This window comes from Chionomys nivalis, chromosome 20, assembly GCF_950005125.1.
Source record: "Chionomys nivalis chromosome 20, mChiNiv1.1, whole genome shotgun sequence".
In the NCBI taxonomy this organism is placed as follows: Eukaryota; Metazoa; Chordata; class Mammalia; order Rodentia; family Cricetidae; genus Chionomys; species Chionomys nivalis.
In genome coordinates this window covers 31,961,046-31,981,409 of record NC_080105.1, presented here as the reverse complement: position 1 = coordinate 31,981,409, position 20,364 = coordinate 31,961,046, and the positions used below count along the sequence as shown (strand labels likewise).

The following is a 20,364-nucleotide window of genomic DNA, read 5'->3' as shown; positions in this document are numbered from 1 at the left end:
TTTAAGAAGCGACCAGATGGAGGCATAGATGTTGAGTTGCAATTACTTTGGTGGTTGTTGTTGTTTTGAAACAGGATCTTTCTATTATGTAGATCTGGCTGCCTTGAAACTTGATATGTAGACCAAGTTAGCTTCAGACTCACAGAGATCCACCTGCCTGTACCTCCCAAGGCCAGGGTTAAAGGCGTGCGTCACTACACCAGGCAGTAGTTGTGTTTTAAAGTTGGTATTTTCCACGTTATTAAGTTGTGTGTTTACTATACTCCCATCAAGGACCTATCACATGCTTATGGTGAAAGAAATGAGAATTTAAGTTAGGAAGCCATTAAAGGAGCTCATGTCAATAAGACATGTTAATTATGCAATAAAGAAAATACAGAAGATAATAACCTGCTATACAAAGGCTACTGTTGGAGAGATGACAGCAAAGGCTCCAGGAAGAGTGATTTCTTAGGGGATCAGGCAAAGCAGGTTAGAGAAAATCGTAATGACATTGAACACTTCACAGGATTGGTGCACCAATTAAATCATTCATATGAAAGCAAGGAAGGAATGTTATATAAATGTCAGCAATTCTCTCTCTCTCTCTCTCTCTCTCTCTCTCTCTCTCTCTCTAGCTCTTGTTAGAGCAATTCTTGATACTTGCTTTCCCAAGTAAATATCAAAACCCTAGCTTAATCAAGGCCTAGTTTTAATAGCATTTAAATATACAATTAATGAGAATGTAAACCAGCATAAACCATTGTGGAACATAGAATTAAAGTTCCTAAAAGATTTAAACTGTCCCTTCATGCTTATTGGAAGGGTTGCATCACAGGCTCAGGCTAGTTGAACAAACCCCATGAGACTTCTTAGTTATGAAGAATGTCTTCTACAGTAAGCAAGACTTTGGTAGTGGACATCACGAAGAGGTAGACCCTGTGTAATTCATTGAGCCATTATCTGACAAGAAGAATATTCTATATATGTTAGCTGCTACCATTGTTGACAGCTGGTCATAGACGTTACCTCTGGGTCCTAGACAGTCTTGCAAAGTCATATAGGTGGCATGAAAGGCCAACCCTACTGTCCTCTTTGATGTACCTGATTTAAGAATCCCAACAGGCTTATGCAATGCCCATCTAAGAATGGATCATAGAGAATCACGTTGAAAGAAAAGATTTGTGGGTAATTAGGTAACAGGAGAGATGGGGATACTGCCAACCAAAGTGGGAAGAGAGGGGTAAGGGTTTTAAACATGCAGGACTTGACGTGCGTGCTGGAAATGTCTTGATAAAGACACCTGGTAAGCAGTTAAGAATATTTCAGCTAAAAGGAAGAAGTAAAGCAAATTCTGGGGCCAATGAAGTCTCTGATGTTGCCTACATGAAGGGAACAGACACAAGCTGGTGGCCACTTACCTTACTGCCTCTATGGGAGACTTTTTACCCCATGAATGCATGCTTGATCAATATAAAACTCTAACACAGTGGCTCTCAACCTGTGGGTATCAGATAATTATGTTACAATTCATAATAGTAGCAAAATTACAATTTTGAAGTGGTAACCAAATAATTTTATGGTTGGGGGACACCACACATGAGGAACTGTATTAAGGGGTCTCAGCATTAGGAAGGTTGAGAACCACTGCTCTAAAGAAACTGTTTCAGATCCTCTTAAAATGATTCACATTTTTTGCAGTACCTTATATTTAAAATTTTTTATTTAATTAAATAAAATTACATAATGCCCCCTCCCTCTCTTCCTCCTCACCCTTCCTGTGTTCTCTCCCCACTCCCTCTCAAATCCATGGCATCTTTTTCTTTAACTAGTATTGTTACAGGTATATGCAAATAATTATGTAAATGCAGCCTGTCATTTAATATAGTTGCTCAGTTTACTTGAGTCAAATATTCTAGTTGACATCACCATTTCCCCATATGATTTTAAAATAAATTATAATACTCTTTATTTTAAAAGTATGTTGACTAATAAATGCAATTACTATGATGTAATGAAGAATATTAACAAAAATCAGCACATTAACTAATTTTAGTTATTTTGTTGTTAGATGTTGGAAAAAAGCTATTTGTTTGCTTTTGTTTTTGTTTTCCACTGAAGTTAATATTGCAAGTTAGGCTTCATGTAAAACAAAAACAAAAGATTTAAGTGATAAATTATTTTAAAAATTTTGGTGAAGATTAAAAGGCGTACATGATCTAACTCTGTACATTTGAGGCTGATATATAAAAATTACTAAAGAAATGTTAGCAGAGGCAGTGGCAGGATGTGGTGGTGCCAGTCTGGAATCACACCATGTGTAAGGAGTCAGGACAGGAGGGTCACAGTTTCAAGCCCAGCCTGGGCTGCAGAATAAGACTCTGTTCTTTCCTCACAAGAGGGGGAGAGGAGCAAAGGAACCTGCTGCCAAGGCTGATGGCCTGAATTTGATCCCTAGGATCCATATGCTGGAAGGACAGAACTGATTCCTACAAGAGTCCTCTGACCTCCACATGTGGTATCGGAGCATGCATACACCCATACATATATGTATGCATGTCCACACACAATGCACGCACAAACACATATGTAATTTAAATAAATTTAAAATAATTAAAAAGAAGGAGGCAGGTTAGAAAGGAAGGAAGAAGAGAGGGAGGGAAAATGGAGGAGGGAGAGAAGAGAAGAGAGGGAGAAGAGAGGGAAACGTGTTACACAGTACTTCTGCCTTTCTATAAGAGTGAGTTCGCTTGAAAGGCAGGTACCAAGAAGCCCTAATTCTCCTGGCTCTGTGAGTTCCATGCTAACCAGCTAGAGTTCTGCGCTAACCAGCTAGAGTTCTGCTCTTGGGAACTCTTCATAATCTTGTGGACCGTCACATAGCATCAGAGAGAAGTGGCCAAGCATTTAGAGGGGGTACACAAAATAGAGTATGGCTGATCTCACCTGGACCATTTCAGCCAAGCTACAAGGCAAAGACAGGGTTTGGGTGAAGTGGACCCTGTATGTCAATGGCTAAGGCATGGGAAGAACATGGGAGGTGGCCTGGCGGGTCCGAATGTAGGAACAGCAATGTCAATGAGGCTTGGTGTGCTGTGGGGATGAATACAAAGCTGTTGCAGTCACGCAAACTTAGGATTCTTTCCAGCTCTGTGATGTTAACTTAGTGTATGTGAATGGTTTCTTGGCCTGCTCTAGAGCCCTGTTCCCTACATTTGGCACCTTGCTGCTCACCATTAGAGTAGAATGAGATGTTTTTAAAGTGAGCATCTAATGTAAAATGGCTGACTATGACTGACTAATGTAAAATGACTTCCACCAACCAATCATTCTTCTAAGGTCTTGTAAGGGTTAAAAACTGACTACTCCTGGAATCGCAGGTCAGTGGGAAACTTTTGCTACATCCAGAATGAAAGACTAAAGCAACAACAGCTACATAAAACAAATGAAATCGCATTTCCACAAATAAAATCATACTTTCTATACAGCCTACTAGGTTTCAACGGTTCCCTCATTCTTGGATTGCTGTAGTCTACTGTAAAGCTTAAAGAAACTAATCCAGCAGTGGGGTTGCACACCTCCCTATCTTCTGGTCCTAACAGGCTTGTTCTCAGTAAGGTGCACTATTCTTCCAATGCACAAAAGAAAGGAAACAAGCAAAAAACAACATTGGATAGAATGCACTCAGGCACTGCTTTCAAAAAACCGACGTCAACTGTGTTAATAGAAACTAGACTCTAAGCCTAAGGAACTTGCTTACGAATGCCTCTGCTCATTTTGTCGCTGACTTACCTGCTTAGCTTCACTTTTCTTGGGCTTAGTCTTCAGTTCATTTGGTACTAGAGTTTTGTGATCTTCAGGGTTAGTCAGGAAGGTAACATAACATTAAGTAGCCTTATAGTTGATTGTAACGGCTGCCTTTCATTGGATGCTACATGAGGTAGCATGTCAAATTCTTCAAACATCTCTCATTGACTATTCCCAAAGACAGGCCAATGAAGGGATTACTCTCATCTTACACAAGAGGAAATGACCTCAGAGATGTTTGACAGCTTGCACAGGGTCACACATACGGGGAGCGTGGGACTCAAACATGAATCCTTGACATTAATGTTCTTCAAGACTGTCTCTTTGTGGGAACTATAGTCAGTCAATTTGCATGTTATCATTCTTTCCATAGTTTCACACATGGGTTCTATGCAAAGACTTATTTAGAAGAAATAGATTTTCCACCTCAAATACTCTAAATAGAGCAACAATAAAATGATGTAGACAATAAAAATCTAAGACGTCAATAATCATTGCTTATATATACTGAAATTTTAGAATTGTTTTAAAAAAAACTTTTCCTTCCTTGATGTATTTTTGCTTGTCTATACTATTTTTTTTTTGCATCTTTTGTTTCTTGTTTTCTTTTCTGTTTTTGATGCAGGGTCTCATGTATTCCACTGCCACTGAGTCCCTATATAGCCAAAGATAGCCTTGAATTTCTCATTCATCTCTTTTTCATTCTCCCCAAGTGCTGGGATTACTGGCCTGTTCTACCATACCCAGGTTGATGGGTTGTCAGGGATCAAACCCAGGTTTTGTTTTTTTTTTTTTGCATGCTAGGCAAGCAATTTACCAACTGAGCTACATCCCTATCCTGCTTGTCCATGCTTTTTAAATCTAGTTTAAGTTCTAAAAATTTCAAAATAAGAATATGCACCTAAAAGAACCAAAGAAGATATATGAGGCTCCAAGTGACATCTAGATATTAATTATGATGTTGTAAGACAAAGTAATAGAAAAACGTTAAGCCACCTGCGTGTAAATGCTCTATCTGTTCTAATAATTTTTAAAATTGACTTCCACTATAACTTAAGAGATTATGTGTAGCACTGGGAAATTGATAGCTGCTAGCTTGACATTCTGTGTGCAATGTCAGCAGACCCCTGTGCTTGCTGGCAATGAAGATTTATCCTGGATTAAGAATGATTAGTTCTACTTTGGAACCGAATAAGTTCAAATGGAGTTCAAAAATAATCAGCGGCCTTGTACAACGTACAAGTCAAATGGTTTCCCTTTGGTGACTATAGAAGATGAATCTAAAGGAAAAAATGAGCACTGTAAAGTAAGTGACTTGGAGGAAAACCATCTTCCTGTCTTCACATTTTTAGGGAAGTATCTAGTACTATAAACAACAAATTTGAACACTATCTTTGATATGATTCATTACACATGTAAGTATTAATAAATGGGGAAGAGAACTCATCCTGCCCCTTTACAGGAAGAAAAAGGACTGGGAATGTAGCTCAGTAGAAGAACCTGCCTAATACCCATGAGCCTTTGGTTGTGATCCCCATCACTAAAACTAATAAAAGTCAGCCTGTTCTACAGAGCGAGCTCCAGGACAGGCTCCAAGTTACAGAGCAACCCTGACTTGAAAAATAAAAACAAAACAAACTAATAAAGTAAGAAAGAAAGGTAATCGAATGGGGTTCTTACCAAGATTTCAGTTCACATTATAAGGGCGTGCCCGTGGCTAGCTGTGTTCCTCCATCATCTCGTGCATTTTTCAACATCGTGAGTTAAGTTTCATCATAAACTAGGAAAGCATGTGATGTGAGCAGGGAAAAGTCCAGACCCCTATGGACCTTCTACTCCATTAAGGTCTATCTGTAGCTCTGTTATGCTTTGTATCTGAGACTCAGTTGGCCAATTAATGAGTGTATGAATCTGAATAAAAAAATATATTTTTGCTAGATGTTTACTGTGTTAGCAAGTGTGTTTCCCATATTGTTTACAAAGAATGCTATTTTAATAAGTGCCAACATATTACACCCTTAGAAGTACAGTGAATTTCTTGGATGACTGCTGCATCCAGCTCATGGCCTCCAGTTGATTACTCAAGTTTTTCAGAAGTCAGACTATAAAGTATTCATGATGTGTACCCTAGTCACCCCTTCTGCCCATTTGTGAGATGTGAGAGAGGAAAGCAGTGCCAGTGGTTCAGAGTCAATATATGGCTGCAAATGTTGCTCATTTCAGGCAAATGTGAGCACTCATTTAGCTGGGTCCTAAGTGAATCTCATCAATTGTTAAGGGATAAACATTTTAGAGTCTTTGAAAACCCAGAGGCACTTTCTGTCAGTCCAAGGGACTGGTATATGAACAGGATAATTAACATTCCTAACATTCAAATGCTTGCATTCCTTTTCTGTGGAGAGAGCATTTATAAGTATAGCTGGCTGGATTAAATAAAACATGAAATTACAGTCTATATTGGATCTTTTCATGTGAAAACCATTGCAGCTTTAGAGACATCCATCTCCTTGGCTACCTTGCAAAAATCCCAGAATTTTATAGCCCTTAACAATTTGAGGCAAGCTATTAGAACACATCAGACAGATGAAATTGCACAGAGATCTGTGTTTTACCTGGAAAGACAGAACAGCTGTCATGCATTGGAACAGTTCAGTTGCAATGTGTCTTTGTGATTATAGACACAGTCTTAGTAGACTTCTGGTCTACCTTCGCCATTGTTCATGGGTTTTACATTTTTAACCCAGTGTCGGCTTCTCTTAGGACAAGGTAATATCCTGGAGCAGTGGGTAGAGAGAAGTGTAATAAGGAATAAAGCGCCATATTTCCTTAGAAATTAGAGATGCTTTCTCAGCCTAGAAATGAGCAAGCACCATTCGTAACCCTTTGCCCTATGAAAAGTAGGTTGTTTTTTCAGCAAAACACAAATAGTAATTAAAGCCAGTGTCATGGAATTGCTCACTCCAACTCCAAAGTAGTTCAAGTTTGATGTAGTGTGTGGGGAGAAATTTTAGAGTCAGAAAAAATTTCAGTGTCAAAAGAAAAATTTAAATACACTGAGAAACACAGGGAGAAATTGGTCCAGAAGCAAGATTTGTAAACTGCTTAACAAGTCCTTATCCTGACCATTTCCATCAACTTTGAATTTTTAAGGGAGAAAGGTCATCAAGTATTGCATCAAAAATCAGTATGGTTCAAATGACTGTTGTGACAAATGAGTATATTCTGAAGACACAATATGTTTGCCCCTTTAAAAGTTAAATGAGAAGAGAATATAAGTGAAATAGTTCATTTTAAAGCTATATTTACATAATTTCTTATGAAAGCAATTTAACTATAATAACTAACTTATATATAATTACCAAATAATATATAACATAGTCTATGTAGTTAAATAACATACAAGGTATCTTTATAAATATTTTATTATTCAGTTGACAAATTGTATGTTGATAAATAATGAAATTATTATGTCTTTGTTTTAAAAACTCCTTCACAGAAACTTTAAACTCTGAGTACCCTTCCAGTTAATTCATCTGGAGATAATGAGAATGGGGCATCCTCTTCAGGGCTGGTTAGAAGGGCCAGGAAATCAGCTCATTTCCTCTGAATAAAAAAAGTATATGTTGGTCATCTCAGAGAGGTAAAAAAGTAGTCCTAAAAATTAGACCTTCAGCTGAGTTTTGAGGACAAGAAAGAATATTAGTTATGCTATTAACTGAAAGATGAGAAAAATATCACAACAAAGATGACCCGACCTGGTCAGAATCAGAAAGTCAAACACCTAAAAGAATGGCTGGAGCCCACAGCCTGTAACCCTGGGATCCTGTCTACACCAGCTCATGTTCTTCAGTTTATAGGTCGCGGTGTGTCTTACAGCTCGAAATTTCCAGCACCTTTGTAGCTGCCCCAAATAGAAAGTGGTGCTCAAGTCCATCTTGGAGGCTCAAAGGTGTGTTTAAACGTGTGTGCTTGTTTTAAAGAGGTCAAGTGGGTAGATCCTAATCAAGTAACAAGAACATAGAGTTCACATTACAGAATGACTGAGCGTCAGAGTTTACAGCTCAGGATGGGTAAAATGATGGGCACCATTTGTCCAAACCTTTTCAATCCTCCTTCCTTTACCCGGCACTGTATATGTAAGCCCAAGACAACCTGAATTTTGATCTCCTTATCTGTGCTTGTAGGTAAGATTCTTTACATGGTGTAACTTTTAGACTTAACCAGTAAACAAACCACAGAAGAATGCTATGAAATATTTTCAACTGTGAGTACCTTTCTTATTTCCAGAAGCATTTGATTAAGTTATCCTCACACTCACTGAATTAATTTATCTCTACGAATTACCTCGCTTCTTGAATCACTTTTTTTTCTAATTATCCTACATGACATTTTCTCCTTTGATAACTGATTCCGAGATCATTTTGCCCTTGGATGTCTTTTAATGCCTTCATTAAATGGACCTCGTTTTCAACCTCAGTGATCCAAAGTCTGTCTTTCTCTTTAGAAGATATTCTATTCCTCCTGTCTCAGATTATTGCAGCTCTCACCGTCTCAGCTACTGGTGTCTCTTTTCTTCATAGAGGCCTCTTTTTGTTGCCCCATCACAACCAGCACCGGATACTTAAATGAGCGGGCTGTTGTGCCCAGTGAGTTCATCAGGGTCTTAACAAGTCTCAATCAAGGCTGCTCCCCGGCAAAGAAAGTGGCAGTTGGCACTGGATCAAACCCTGTGCCCATGGCACAAATCCACGGGAACCTTTGGGAACACTAGACCATCCTAAATAAGCCATCAGCCCTGTTTATGACCTTCTCTCTATCTCGAACTAGAACAATGTCCCTCAGACCCTTGTTTAATAATGGTTTTCCCATATATTCATCCTTCACACTCTTAATTTTCAAAATCCGAAGGCTTGTTGACTTTGGATGTTTCTTCCAGCCATTATTTAAGAATACATGAAGGGTAACCAATGCTTAAAGTCAGAACTGGTCCTAAAACTCTCCAGAATGTACCAGATCTGTGAAGTACTGGCTTAGGAATAACATGCTAAGTCTCCCCATGGATGTGTCTCACTAGAATTTGCCATAAAATCATGAGTTCTTAAGGTGGAGACACAGAGGAGGATAGAGGAGTAGACAGAAATTGGAAGTGAGGTTCATACAAAATGTTTCTGAATTTAATGAAAGCAGACAGTACTCATAGAAATCAAGAGCCTAAGGCAGTTACCATCTTCATACAAAATAATAAAATGATACACACAGTTGTGATAATTCAACTTCAAGATGATGTTTACAATACTCAAGTATTGCATCAATAATCAGGATGGCACATTATGATTTCTCCTTCAGATGACTGTTGTGACAAATGAATATATTCTGAAGACAAAATATTTGCCCCTTTAAAAGTTAAATGAGAAGAGAATATAAGTGAGACCGTTTGTCACCATCAATGTGATAGCCTTTCTCTGTGTTTATAGACGACCTATCCCCTCTAAGTCCTGTGAAGAAAATGGTTTTGATCTACCATTCATTTTGTCTATTCACTTAGCCGATACCTGTTTACACCGGAGTCACCTTGTATTCATTATTGCTGCTGTTTTAATTTTCCTCTCGTGTTAGCCCTTTATTCGATCATATATTCACCCATCACTTTTAGTAACCAGACACCACACAAAGAGCTGGCTGTATTCAAGTTTTTGCTGCTTTTATTTATTTACGTATGAGGCTATGGGTAAGCATGCTTACAACCCATGCAAACAGGGTTTGCGGGAGTCAGTTCTCTTCTCCCACCCTGCAGGTACCAGGGATGGAATTTAGATTGGCAGGCTTGGCAGCGAGTGCTGACCTGCTCAACCATCTCACTGGCCCTACGTTCAAGTTTACAAAGGAAGGTCCTGTCCTCCAAAGAGTTTACAGTCTATTAGGACAAAGCCAAATGGCTACCATGGCAGTAAATCTCTTTCTACAGCATGCATTTACTTGGAGTCACTTTTCACAGTCTTATTTAATTCTCTCATGAGGCTCTCAACTAGGTAGACACTGTTGTCTGCATTTTATATTTTATCAAGGAGTTCCCCTGAAATAGCATAGTTTGCCCCTGGGGAAGCTAAGCCGGGAGCACAGAACTGCCTGACTCTAAAAGGCTCCACCCCTCACGTTGGCAAGGTAATCATCACTTTAGTAGACAGATCTCGGACTTCAGCTATCATTAGTTATAATTAAAGTCAGCCATCATAAGTTAGTGTGTGTTTGTAACAAGATGCACAGAGTTACAAATCTGTAAAGCTTCCCTTCCGCTTCCTCCAAACCGTTCCTTTTAATACCAATAGCATTCTACTTCAGCCTTCTACTTAACGTCTGAGATGATAATGCCATTGATTTAAGGAGACTATCCAATCAGCCACAGGACAAAACTTGAAATGAGATGAGAATTTCTTAATCTGGTTACCTGACAATTCCATAAACTCATATTTAAAATTAAAATGGGAAAAATACAAAACCCAGAATGTGAGCCATTTGAAATAAGCTATAAGGAAATTAAATTCAATATCCAGGTGTGTTCAATCCATTTCATTTTCCCACCAGCAAACTAAAAGCACATATATTTTTTTTCAGCTAATTTATTACATTCAGAAAGCATTTTTCTGGGTAGCTCTTGAAAATCACCACCGGATGATTACTGTGTACCAGGAGTGTTTCCCTCTGCAGTGGATTCAGTTGTCTATAAAAGGCTCTCCAGTCATGAATTGTATCCCCTGTTGAAAGTGAAGGATTTGGGGCTCAGATGTGCCCAAATCAAGGAGTTTAAACAGGGCAGAAGGAGTATTTTAAACTCAGAACTATGCCGAGAGGCTATACTTTTAACCACAGCACTGTGTGTCACGGAAGTGATGAAGACAAACCATGGAAGCAACCTCCACTTAGGTGGCACCCACTGTTGTGCCAACACTGTCTCAACAGCTTCCCGTGTGTTAATCACTGGAGCTGCACAGCAATCAAAGGAGAAACACGCTGTGGTGGTTATTATTTTATTATTATGATATCGATCCTGGCTAGTTTTTATGTCATCTTAACACAAGCTCAATTGGGAAGATACATCCATAACTTGGGACTGTAGGCAAGCCTGTAGAGCATTTTTTAAATTATTAAATTTAAATGTGGAGGAGTTGGGCAGCTCAGGCCATCGTTTGTGGTGCCACTCCTAAGCACCTGGTTCTGGTCCTGGGTTCCATAAGAAAGCAGGCTGAGCAAGTCATAGGGAGCAAGCCAGTAAGCAGCACTGCTTCACGGCATCTGCGTCCGCTCTTGCCTCCAAGTCCCTAACCTGCTTGAGCCTCTACTCTGACTTCTCTCAGGTGGACCATGATTTAGGATATATAAGCTAAATAAGCCCTTTCCTCCTCAAGTTGCTTTTGGTCATGGTGTTTCATCACAGCTATAGAAACCCAAAGACAACATCTAAAGGACATGTTATCAAACTGGCCCGTAACAGTCAGAAACGATTGTCAGATTCTATGGTAGCAGCCAGGTTCTTTAGTTCTTTCTTTTTTTAAAGTTTTCCTCCAATTTTAATTGTAATAAAAATTTCAGGGTTAGACTCTTGATGAATGCATAGAAGAGGATAAGGGAAACATCTCAAAAATAATCTCTTTTTAAAATGTCACCTTAAAAAATATAAAAAATCAAAATGCATACTTGACTCCCGGATACAAGGTCATATTGCTGTCATTTCTCTTTATTCCTTCAACTAAACTATTTAATCAGAGGAGAAAAAAAATCCTGAGAATAATTTCTGTGTGTGTCATCCCACGTACTGAGTTCTGGGAAACAGCGTGCTTCCTGATCCCATACAGCTGCACCTCAGTTACAAGTGGCAGCATCCACTGTTCTCAGAAAGGCACAAGTAGAACTGTTGTTTCTGACCAGGAATAAGTCTTCAAACTGTCTTTTCTGTAACAAGGAAAAATTCCACCTTTCTATTGAGATTTTTGAAAGCTTGGGTAAGCTGCGTAAGTGACCCTGTTCAAAGTTTTCTGAACAATGATCTGGCCATGTCCACCAAGAACAGGATAAACACTGGGTTCCTGTTCTGGCTTTCCTGACAATTATTGCTGTGTTCTTAGTTCTCTTGGCATCACTGACCATTAACTGTAGGGTTTCTTTACTATATTTAGAGGGGAAAAAAAAGAGAGAAAAATAAATCAAATATTGAACCTGCTGTGACTTCAGGCATCTTGACTGTATTTTCTATGCCAGTTTTACTGCCATGGGCCTAAAACCTACTGCAGGGCAGTTTTGAGTGCTGGTGTTGATATCTAGAGTTACATTTCTGAATCTATTTTTACGTGGTATCTTAAGGGCAGGCCCATTTGTCCCCGTTATCTTTCAGCCAGCCTGATGTAATAAAGTTGTTCTTAGATGCTTGTGTTCATTGAGTCCAGCTTTAAGAGACAGACCAACCCTGGATAGCTCTGAAAACCTTTGACAGGCTGGATTTGCTTCAGACAAGGAACTCAAGCAAAGGCCATCTGGCTCACCTTCGTTATCTGGCCCTTAATGTGGGCTTCCTGAGATAACAGGTCGCCTCCATCTCCGTCATCACAGGAGGACAAGGCAAAATGGCACAGGACCAAAAACAGCCTGCTGGGGAGGTTTTGTGTTGTTGTTGTTGTGTATGTGACATTTTCTACACTGTGTAGCTTATTAGACAGGGTGCAAACAAGAAAGTATGGGAAAGCAAGTTTCTATATTCTCCAGACTTTTTTCTAATAAAGAAAGCAGAAAACAGGTCCTCAGTGTGTTGAAAACAATGTGGCCCATGGGCATGTTCTAAAGCACAATAAACATGGAGTGTTTGTTGACAAGTACAATAAAAATGAAATGCTGACTTGATTGTAAAAAAAAAAAGGAAATAGACTCAAGGAGAATCTTCAGGCAAAGCATCTTTTTTTTTTTTTTTTTTTTTTTTGGCTTTTTGAGACAGGGTTTCTCTGCGGTTTTGGAGCCTGTCCTGGAACTAGCTCTTGTAGACCAGGCTGGTCTCGAACTCACAGAGATCCGCCTGCCTCTGCCTCCCAAGTGCTGGGATTAAAGGCGTGCGCCACCACCGCCCGGCTCAGGCAAAGCATCTTTAAAGAAAGAATTACTTGATGAGAAAATGCAGGCACTGCTAGGTAAAAATGTGAACATCTTCTAAAACCACCAGCAGGTTGGACACCGTTTCCTGTCTGTATCCATAAACCAGTCTTATGGCTTAGGCCAGAGGTTATAAAGGAATATTCAATCACCCCATCATTTCTTGTAAAAATTTAGTTAAAGTTCCTCATTTCTTAGCATGTCTCCCAAAGAGCTCATTTCTGCTGTTTCCTTCTGTAGCAGAACCACTGTTGGTATTTGTTGGGGGTTGGCTTTGCTGGCTAATGCCAGTCCTTCCTGACTTCTTTGTGTAATGATGTCAGGAACAAGAGAGCATTTGTAGGCATACTGCAGTAGACAAAGAAGCTGTGAAAATCCAGAGGTGATATGGTCCCAGGCATCTAAGCACCAGGGCCTTGTCTGCTCCATCTGGGAATAAACTGACTGATAGCAGCATTGGGCTACAGCTGGATCCGTATCTTTGTGGATAAGCATGCCAGCGGGCCCCAGAAATAGGTAGGAAGGCTTGGGTTTAGGGAATTCATAACATGGACAATGTTAATAAGGCCAACCTACATCTATATTGGGAGAAGTTTTTATTATGTACTCAATAGGACCTATTTGTTTGATTTTTTTTTTTTTTTTTTTTTTTGAGATAGGATCTGAGTATTTAGCCCAGGCTGGTATTGAACTTACTCTTCCTCCAGGTCTTCCCATATGCACTCCCAGCTCTCTTAATTCTTGAATGCTGGTATTTTTTTTTTTTATACTTAACCTTTATGAGATACAAAGACACTTTTCTAGCATTTTGTGTTCTCTGTGTGTGTGTGTGTGTGTAACTATCTTTCTGTGTAGTGTGTGTGTGTGATATAGTGGTAAACAGTTTCAGTTTCTCCTATACACTTATTTAATAATAACCAACACATAAAGCTTCGGAGAATTCAAAAGATGTGTGAATTTCTCCCACCCAGCAAGCACCCGGTCAGTTTATAGTGGGTGATACCTGGGCATCGTCTACTGTGAGTCAGCTCTGACACTGTCTGGAGTCTAGATTCTAGACAATAGAATCAGACTCTACAGCAGTGCTTCTCAACCACCCTAATGCTGTGACCCTTTAACACAGTTCCTCGTGTTGGTGGTCATGGTGATTTTTGTTGCTACTTCATAGCTATAGTTTGCTACTGTTATGCGTCATACTGTAAATATCTGATTGCAGGGTATCTGATCTGTGACCCCCACAAAAGGGTCTTTTGAACCCCAAAGGTTCAGTTTGAGAACTGATATTCTTCAGGCTATGTACACACTTCCCAAACTCCCCAAACTTTAGGTGCCAATCCCCCAAAACCTGCATGTTTTGTTTTTGTTTGTTTGTTGTTGTTGTTGTTGTTTAACCTAGCTTATGAATTATCAGCTACAAGTGGGAGTCCTCACTTCCCTTTCTTTTGTTCAGTTAATTTTCTAGAGTGATTCAGGGTCTTAGGGAACCATATTAACTGGTTTATTGTGGGCAATGCAGAATACAGATGAAGAGACACACATATAGGGCAAGAGTTGGGAAGGAGTCCACTCCCTCCAGAAGCCTCGCTATGGACAGCTTCCCAGGGTCACTGAGCCCTGTCCTTTTTCTTTCTAGAGGCTTCCTTGCTTAGACATGTACAACTGATCAAATCATTGTCCACTGGTGATGCCATGGATTGTTGGGTTAATTTTTCCATTTACTAGATGAATCAGGAAATATATTGTCATCATGCCCCATGGTCACCACAGTGTAAATTGAATATTATCAAAGAGTCTGAACAAGAAGACACATTTTAAAACATTGCTAGCCTGTACCAAGTATTCCTGAGTCCAGTGACACAAAAAATTGCATAGCCATTTAGAATGCAGGCGGTAAAGAGTCCGTGAATGACCTCAACGAACCTTTTACTCCTGCTTTGCCGCCACGCCACAAAGTTCCTCCTTTCCTCCTCTGGTGGCATTGATTTACCCCTTTACCGGAAGACAGAATTTCCTTCTTCTGGCTTCTAAATCATCTACTAGTAATTCATTTGTGGTTCTAACCAATGCACGATACAAATGAAATTGAGTTTCACACTACGGGGAGGAGACAGGCATGACTGTTGTTAGCAACAGTGTGTGTGCCACGCAACTCCTGCCTAACTGTGCGTTCCTAAACTGCCATATTAATATCAGGCAAGGCTTGCTGAGAAACAGTGTAACCATTTACTAAAACATAGAATAATATATCTTTCTCTTATATTGCTTGGGGACCTCCGCTGAGGGCTTCATTCACCTGAACAGAATGTCAGATGGGTCTTAGAAAAATCTGGAAATATGATTTAGGTGTGTGGGAACAGTGGATTCCAAATTTATTTTTAAGAATGCAAACACAAATTTATTGAGATAACAGTATTTATTAAATCCTGTGGAAACATGTGACACCTGCCTCTTCCAACAACTTTTTAGCAAACTATGTAGGTCTGAAGAGACACCCCAGTAGTCCCTGTGGCTGGAAACAGCTGCTTAATTAGAACATGTGGTAGGGTTTTGGAGGGGGTTGTTTTTACTCCACAACCTCTAGTAGACATATAAGAAAAATGTGCTTGTGTTACATAAGATCTTTCGAGGAATTTCTTTCTTTTTTTTTTTTTTTTTTTTTTGGATTTTCGAGACAGGGTTTCTCTGTGGCTTTGGAGCCTGTCCTGGAACTAGCTCTGTAGACCAGGCTGGTCTCGAACTCCCAGAGATCCACCTGCCTCTGCCTCCCGAGTGCTGGGATTAAAGGAGTGCGCCACCACTGCCTGGCTCGAGGAATTTCTTAAATCATTTATTTACCCAACAAGCCAAATTGCAGAATGCACTTTATGCCAGGAGCAGATATGATTACCCGTGGGGCATCCTGCTGAAGGAAGAAGTGGGGAAAATGCAGAGGGAGGCACTTATAAGTCAGTCAGTCAAATAAACGTGCCTGGTTTGACCTAGCGGAAGCACGGCTTTTTCAGAGGTAAAACTGAGACGATTTTACCTGTCTGGTGGGTTGTGGAAGGCCTTCCCCTAGGAAGGACATGATGACTTCTGCATAGTATAAACTGTTGAGCCAGGAATGCAGAGGTTCTGATCCAAGAACATCAGGTAGGCCAAGGCAGCAAGGACAGACTGCAGAGAAGCTGGAAGGAAGAGAGCTAGAAGAAGGGTAATAGAGATAGAGATGCAAGACACAAATCCTGCAGGAACTTAAGCAGGCCACCCTAAGGAGGCTCAACAGTTGTCATAGCCACTTTTGCATGTGTTTAATTTCAAATAGAGTATAAATACAAAGAAAATCTAAATCGTGATTAAATAAGCTTCACAGATGCATAGTCAATTAATGAATTTAAACGTGTATGTGTGTGTGTGTTATATGGTGTATGCATATGCAGGTACATATGGGCTAGATGAAGACGCTGGCAGTCCTGTTCCATCACTCTGTGCCTTATTGCTTTGAGTCAGAACCTTTCCCTGAATCTAGAGCTCAGCGAACCCCAGGAATCTCCTGTGGATTTTCTCTCCCAGCTTGTTAGGTGGGTGCTGGAGATTCAAACTCCAGTCTCTACAGTCACATAGCGATAGCTCTTAGCCATTGAGCCATCTCTCCATCCCCTCAAGCAGCGATTTTACAATCAGTAAAGTTTTAACTGGAAAAGTTAACAAAAGTTAAGAAGTTGTTTTTACAAAACTTGTGTGTCTGATAATAGTTGCTTAGCCCTTCATCAAGACCTGAGCTTCACTTGGTAAAGCCCAGACTCCGGGTATAACATTACACATGGGTACAAAACAATCCTCTGAAAACCATCTGACCATCAACAAGCCGGCAGTGGAAGCAATTAGAAAAAGAAGCAGGATGTGACAGCCCTCATATAGTTACAGGAGTCGGGGGAACTTGTGGGACCCCAAATAGAAACAGATTCTAATGCTGGTAAGGTCTTAGAGTTTAGCTCAGAATGCAAGTGCAGAGGAGGGCTTTGTGAGTGATCAGGCCATTGTCTGGGACCTCAGTTTCCCAGTTTAGGGTGCTGATCTTGTTCCGTTCACAGCAGACCTGAGGATGGCTTGAAAGATGCTTGCTGCATGCTAACACTAAGTAAGAGCGCTGCTTTTCTTGCCGGCGCTTCACTTTGATGAGGATGACTGAAGCGAACCACTGTGCCTAACTTTAGCTCTATTTTATGTTCTTTTGCATGCCTTCCTTTAGCTCAGTTTCATCCGATTTCTATAGTAAGTAAAAATCTGACTGGCATCCTTTCCAATGCATCCTTGAAACCCGTGCCAGTGCTTTGGCCGCTCTTGCTGCCTCAGAACACTAAAGCATTTGCCCGAGAGAAGGAAACATTGTTCTCCTGGACAAGACAATGCCGCTGAACTGAGAAGGCGAAAGCCTTCGGGTATCTGCGGCGCAATTCACTTTTCAAAGGGGGTGAACTCTCGAAAACAATATTCCTGGGAAAACTACACTCGCTTCCTTCCTCCCGAGAGCCTCCCAAAGAACAGAGGATGATGAGGTCGCGGTTGAGAAGCCTCGGTTCTCTTGAGAAAAGAACTCTTAAAAGCTTCAAACTATATGAACTGGAGAAGTTGCACAGAAAAATTTTTGGAAATCATCATGTTATCGCAAGATAATTGCTAAGTGTAGCCACACGTTAGCCATTGAGCCTTGGAGTCATCACATGTTTTAAAGTGTTTTTTTTTTTTCTAAAGTATTCCCACCAGAAAACAAACACGACAACAAAAACACCTGAAAGGTAGGGTGACGGGGAGGGGGGAGGGGCAGCAGCATCTTATTCCCTCCCTGTCTGTTTTGCTGAGCTAGGGAATGGACCCAGTACTCTAGTACCTTGCCACAGAGCTCCAATCTGAGTGGAAACTCTTAAATGCTGCCAGTGTGAGCCCAGATGTTCTTTTCCAGGGTGAGTTTATTTTTATGAAGTTCTCTGGAGCACTGAGCACTTTGAGCCACTTGCAACAGTGAGGAGTATGTTTGAAAGGCTGTTGAGGTTATTAAACTCCAAACTGGACTATTCATTCATTTAGGGTGGTGCAGCGATGTAGGAAAGACTCTCTCCCTCTTACCAATCATATATCTGCCTAACCAGTGGTTCTAATTGGGGTGTTACTTGAGTTAATAAGATTCTCCCTTGGGGTGTGAACACCCTCTAGGATGGTTTGGTCTAGGGAAACTGTGTCTTAGTGGGCACGGTTGTAATAAAAATCATTGGTCTCAGAACCATCTAGATTCATGAACAGAGAAAAGAAAATGCCCAAGTGATCTGCCTTTTCAATGTTTGCTTCTACTTTGTGTTCACGAATCTCCATCAAAAAGATTCCTCCTATTCGAGCATCTGGAGCCTGTCTCATGCTTATACAAAAGGCAAGACATTCAATTACTGCTGAAACATCTGGCTCTGCTTTGAATTTTAACCAGGGCTCTCATGTCTAGGTCCCACCTTCTATCACAGACCCCACATCTCTGCCCGGATATTTTGCCTATTGTTCTCACATCTCTGGACCAAGGTAGAGGTTCCCTTAAATATAATCATTGATAGATTATTCTAAACTGATTTATTTTAGAAAGGAAAGAGAATATGAATGACTGTAATCAATATCACCGTTGAGATAAAATCACACCAGTTACATAGAAAAAATAGACGTGACCCTCCTATACCATTAAAATATGCTTGAATTCTAATTTGCTCTCTGGGATATTGAATATGTTGAAAGGAGCTGTTTGGATCCTGGCTCAGGATCTTTGGGGGCAAAGAGACTTTAGTGAGACACAGTGGACAACAGGATGGATGTTAAGTGGAGGCGGGGACCAGACTCATAACCGCTTTGTCTGAGTGCAGACCCTGAGGAAACATGACCACGCAGAGAGAGTGAGGCAATGAGCTTCCTGTGGGACTGGTGTGGCAAGCAGGCAGCAGGGAATTAAAAATAATAGCTGACTTGGTAGTCAGATAGTTAATCCTTATTTGTGCCGTTAACTTTTATAGTTTCTCGTGGGGCCACACTGGGAAAAATGTTTCTCTTTGTAAATAAAGTATTGTAAGGGGAAAACAAATAAGAATAATTTTAAGAACTTGTATGAGAATAAATCTCAACTCTTTATTGGTAGGATTATCTATCATTCAACAACTAAAACAAGTGTCTGTTCTAAACTAGTAAATTAAGTAACACTTGATAAAATAGGACTAATCAAACAGAAAAATGCAGTATTCTATAATGGTATTTTAAAACTGGTAAATATTTTAAAATCAAAGCTAACTATATTTAAGGTTATAATTAGATACCTCAAATTTAAGTCATAGGTTTACTTTAAATTAGAATATCTGCATCATTTTAGTATATGGTGAACTTGGCTCAAACATTTCACTATACACCATACCTCTTTCTCCACCAGGCTGAACCAGTATTTTAAAAGCCATTTCCAATGTCATTAAAGCGATGAAGGAATTGGTTTTGTATTTGTCTCCAAACAAAGCACAAAACAACCGGAGAGTCTTCCTGTAACTCTTGAGTAGAGCATTACTTTCTGTCTGCTCCCATGTTTCTGTGTTGTAGGATACAGGAACAAAAGATCAGGGGAAATTCATCTTCATTGAATCAAGGTTTTTTAAAAAATATTGTGCTATTTGCTTGGTAGGGCCACCGCCTTTCCTTCCTAGTGGAAGTGCTTCTTGGTCTTTTGACACAAGCTAGGGTCTTCTGGGAAGAGGAAATTTTAACTGAGAGATTGCCAGTGGGCAAACCTGGAGAGCATCTTCTTCATCAGTGATTGATATGCGAAGGCCCAGCCTACTGTGGGCGGGGCCACTCTTGGACCCAGGTGGTCCTGGGTTACACTGAGCAAGCCAGTAAGCGTGACTCCTCCATAGTCCATGCTTCAGTTTCGGGCTTCAGGATTGTGCCTTGAGTTCCTGCCCTGACTTCCCTCAATGAAGGACTATGATCCATCAGATAAAATCAACCTGTTCTTCGCAATGTTGCTTTGGGTCATGGTGTGTATCAGAGCCATAGAAAACAAGGTGTAGGACACGTGGCATAGTGAAGGCCTCATGAAACAAGGATGCCCGCGGACACAATCCTTTACTTCAGCCTTGGTAAAAAAAGACCTTGGTTCTGTTTTCACCTACGCTTGCAGCCTGAGTATAATAAACCTTCAAATGCCAAGGCAACACTGAGTTGCCATTTCTGTATTCACAGAGTTCCCAGCCTACAGTGAGCTGAGAACGGCTGGCCACGTACATGCTAACTGAATGAATACATGAACACAACCTGTGGTTATTCATTCGGAAAGCCAAATCAAAGTTCTAAGTTTGCCTGTCACGGAGAGCCAGTGTCATTTATTCCTTTTTTTTTTTTTTTTTTTAACCACTGGGTTTGTGGAGGCAGAAGCCTCTCTGCATCATGTCA

At 40.2% G+C, this 20,364-nt stretch overlaps 1 protein-coding gene across 26 annotated transcripts in view; it reads left to right on the top strand.

Annotated features, from left to right (window-relative positions):
• The window catches only part of Sorbs2 (sorbin and SH3 domain containing 2), a 190,283-nt gene that overhangs the window by 10,168 nt on the left and 159,751 nt on the right, over positions 1–20,364 (top strand). The window lies entirely within an intron of this gene.